A 4,890-nucleotide genomic window follows, 5' to 3' on the forward strand; every position below is an offset into this window, starting at 1 on the left:
GCCTGGCTGTTTGGCCCAGGGGGAACAAATGGGTTAATCCTTGCTGGTTTGTGAAGTGCTTGAGGGGAGAACCGAGGAATCCAGGTGTCTCGGTGCTGTGTTTTTACATGGGGGGTGTCTTCTCTAGACTCAGACATACCCCAAGAGGGAAACTACACATGCATTAATGCACTTTAGTTTAATGCACATTAAATCTGGTCTGTCCATTGTGAGGGTCTAGGAAAATGCATGTTGGCCTGTCTTAGTAAGCATTAAAAACCACAGATTTTTTAGTGATGCTTTAAAGTGCATTAAAATAGGCCAATGTGCATTAAAGTGCCCACGTAGATGCACCCAAACAGCTTGGCTTCTTTGCTTCTGCCTCCAAGGCCCCCAGCATCTTCAGGCCTTCCCCCAGGTGGATTCAGTCTTGGGATTTCATGTTTTATCCTACCATGAGGGCAGAGTTTTGCACCCATGCTTGTGTCTGGACCCACCGGTGCAGCGGATCCTGGGCCTGCTGGATCCCAGCCATGCCCTGTGTGCCCGCTCCCCCTACCAGGCAAGGTTGGTGAAGGATGCACCAGTTCTTGTCATCTGCATCACAAGGAACAAGAAGTGTGAACTGGGCTGGACCCAGCATAGAGCTGGAGAGCACCCCCTAGGTCACTGCAGTGTGTGTGTGTGTGTGTGTGTGTGTGTGTGTGTGTGTATACGCGCACGCATATGCACTAATTGTGTAGACTGATTATGTTATATATATTAATAACGTGTGTAGTGTACACATGCAGTATATGCAATTGTGTGGACAATAGCAACTGATATGCTATAATATACTAGGTGTAATGTATAGTGTAGATGATAGTGTATAACAGGCTGGGTGTGGGTGTAGTGTGTACATGCACTGTATGCAAGTGTCCAGATAATAGCATCTGATATGCTATTATATATTAGATGTAATATAGTGTAGATAATAGTGTGTAATGTAATCTGTATGTGCAGTGTGGTTGTGTGTGTGTGCAAGTTTGTGTGTACGTACACAAAGTGTAATAGATGCTACTTACAGTCTGCACTGTGTTAGCTACAACCTTGTCTTGTAGGCTAATATAAATAGCATCTGTAATGCATGCAGTGTAGATAACAGCATTTATAATATTTTGTCTGTGTGACATTTTACACTCATATATATATATATAAAAATAAAATAGGTGGTGTACATAAGTGTCTGTAATATGTGCAGTATAGATGCATACCATGTATATAATGGCTTATATGATATAGATAATAGTATCTGATGTATGCTGCTATATATGGCAGCCTTAGTGTAATATTGTGTGTAGATAATAGTACACGTAATATGCAGTGTGTATGCACACGCTGTGTATATAACACTATTATACACAATACACAATGTGTATGCATGTGCACTGTGTGTATAATACTGTAGTAATCATCTCTAGTATTTGTGTAACAGCACAGATGCTCTTTTTCACACTTTCATGTGATAGACCAGGGGTAGGCAACATACAGCTTGCAGGCTGGATAGGGTGGGGATGGAGATGTGGGGTGGTGCAGCAGTGAAGACAGGAGCCATTCATCCCCCCCCCAGGGCCAAGCTACAGTTTGTGCCCAACAACCACTGTGGCTCAGCCTGGGTGGACAGCACTGGAGTGGGTGTGGGGTGCCAGTGTGTGTGTGTGTTCCTGCTGGAAGAAGCCACTGCAGCCTGGGCTGTGCACACCCACACTGCACGTGTTCACTTGCAACCCCCCCCCCCATATGCACCCACACATCCCCACAAGCACCCCATACCTGCTCACATTCATACATACCACCAGACCCCACTACACACACATGCAGCCTCAGAAACCCCATATCCACTCCCACAGCCCTACACCCATGCACATACCCCCCCATACCCACCTCACCACACACATACATGCACAATGCAGCCCACCATAAACTGCCATATTCAGCTACCCACATCTACACCTCATGCACACCCCTCCCCTCCCCTCCCCAATATAGAAAAGTAAGGCTTCATTTTGAGCTCTGATGCAATCAACTCTATCTACACAACACAAACACACAATTTGAGACAAAAATACACTTTTTAAAAATAAAATACTGTTATTGTAGATGTGTGATTTGGAGTACATCAGTTGTGGGGGGTTTTCCGGTTCCAGGATGGCGAACCCCGTTCCCAAAAGGAGTAATCCTGGTGGCAAAGATCAGAGGGTAGGGGGCAAGACTTCTGGTCCTGAGATGGTGACTAAGGGCCAGGGCTGCCCTCACTAGCTCTCCAAACCCCTAGCTGAAATGATTGCCCAGCCCAGTTGGTTACAGGCACTCTTCTCTGCACCCCAGGCACCATGATATATGGGGAGTATAGACTGACACTGTATGTGGTGCAGGGAATAGTGCCTATGCTGTGACAGTGCAAGATACTAGTGTCTATATGTAGTATAGATAACAGTGTAAATAATATACAGCATTGATCTATACACCAGGTACACAGTGTCTGGGATGCAGAGAATAGTGTCGATGTTAGCGTAAGGAAATATAGTGTCTATGATGTTACACATCTAAGATAATAGCATCCGTAGTATGTACACTATTATATACACACCTATATTATATACTTATCTACACTACCTATACTATAAGCACTTCTTATATATGTAACACTATAGACACTATTATCTTAGAGGTAGTGTAGAGAATAGTGTTTATAGTGTTACACGTACACTATAGATGCTATTACCTGGCATGTGTAATACTCTAGACACTATTCTCTATACCACAGGCCCCATTATATACAAGATGTATAGCTCTATTCTTTATGTTATGTACACTAATCATCTACACCAGTGCTTCTCAAAGTGGTGGTCCACGGACCAGTGCTGGTCCATGAGCCACCGGTTGCCGGTCTGCAGCGAGTTGCCAGGAAAGAGAGAAATATATTTTCAGGAGCATAACATTGATATGTCATAGCACCACAGTTTGTACGTTCCAACGCTCCAGGTGATGTCACGTCGTGCGAGGTGAGGAAAGAGAAACAAACAGTTGCACATTTGTGTAGCGCTGTTACACGCAGTTGCTGCCACGGGCTGAACTGGTCCCTGGTCCCTGGCCCACTGGAAAAAAAATTGCTGGTCTGACACATCAGATAGTTTGAGAAGCACTGCTCTACACTACATATACTATAAATGCTACAAGGGTCTGAATTTTGGGGGGCTGAGCCCCTATGACACGAGCCCCCCTGTAAGATTTGAAAATCATAACGGGGGGGGGGGGGGTCTCTGATTGGACGTGTGAATCAGTGAACCAGTTGACCCACCCCCCTGAATCGACATGCAATTTGATCCCTGGGTGCCATCATATACATGACATTATAGATGCTATTCTCTGCACCACAGACATTACTCCCGAGGTGGCGTAAAGCTCCACGCTGTAGAGGATGTGCACTACATATAGGCTATTCTCTGCTATGTAGTGCACATCCTCTACAGCGTGGAGCTCTACACCACATTGAGAGTAATGCCTGGCACAGTGAATAGCGGCTGCGGCTATAACGTTAGACCTGCAACATCATAGACACTATTATATGTGTAACATAGATGCTATTGTCTGTACCACATAGGCCACCATATATCGATCAACACTATATTTTTGTCCACTGTTATCTACACCGCATAGTAGAGCTGCTATTATCTTACACATGGAACATTATTCTCTACACCACAGCTGCCACTATATACACAGTGTATATAGATGATATACAGCGTTATCTACACTACACATCCTATACAGTGTCGAGCTATACACTGTGCATAGAAATGTGTATGTGGTGTAATGACCAGCATCTGCCATGTTATACGGATGCTAGCGTCTATATGTCTACATGCACGTCTACAAGTTATGCATAAACTAGTGTCTATAGAATATGCAGGGTTGATGACAGTGACTGCAATATAGTATATATCTGTTGCCTATGTGACACACCCAAAATAATATAGACACCAGTGAACACTTGTGTACACACACTGCACGCGGGAGTGCAAATAGTGTCTGTTCTAGTCTCTATTATTCTGTAATAGATTACAGTTAGTGTTTTTATGAATAGAGAGCAGTGTGTGTGTGCATAGTAATAATAACAGTATTAAGAGGAGGTTGCACTAATGACTTACCCTAGCCAATTAGAACATTGGTCAGTGATCCAGTGCAGCTCCCTCTGCGGGCACATCTGGGGATGGCTGGAGGCAGGGGGACAGCATTTAATTGGAGGTCCCTGTGGATAAGGAGCAGGGGTGGGTGCCCCCTACCCCACGCATGGGGACCCTGCCCTCCTCGCTCAACTCCTTGTTGGGACGTGTTTCTGGCTGCGGCTGGGCACCGAGGGGCTGGGGGGGACCGGAAAGGGGGTAATTAGGAGGAGCTAATTAATATTTGTGAGAACCCTTCAACCTGCATCACAGCCCCCAGCCCGGCTGTGAAAAGACTGGGGGGACACCTGGGTTCCCTCTGGGTCGGGGGGACTGGGGTAGGGACAGGCCCAAGTCCCGGGGGGTGGGGCTTGCACCTCCACTGGGGAGGACCATATGGGCAGTTGCATAGACTCCCCCATACACACTCGCCCTCACCCCCCAGGCTGCAGGTGGCCAGAGGGCAGCAGAGACTAGGCCTGGAGGGGGAGCATGGAGCGAACCCCAGAGTCCAGGTCCCTGCCTTCCACCCCGACCCTCTTGCACACGCATTGCACCACCCCCCCGGCAGCCCCAGGCCCAGCAAGCTCTCTCTTCCCCCTCCCGCTTCCCCCAGGGCAGCTTCCTGTCTCGTGCACAAACACACACACACGTGCAGCCCCCCCTGCTGTTTCCTGCCCCCCCTCCGCGCTTCCTGTCCCGTGTC

This window comes from Alligator mississippiensis, chromosome 15 (genome assembly GCF_030867095.1).
Source record: "Alligator mississippiensis isolate rAllMis1 chromosome 15, rAllMis1, whole genome shotgun sequence".
In the NCBI taxonomy this organism is placed as follows: Eukaryota; Metazoa; Chordata; order Crocodylia; family Alligatoridae; genus Alligator; species Alligator mississippiensis.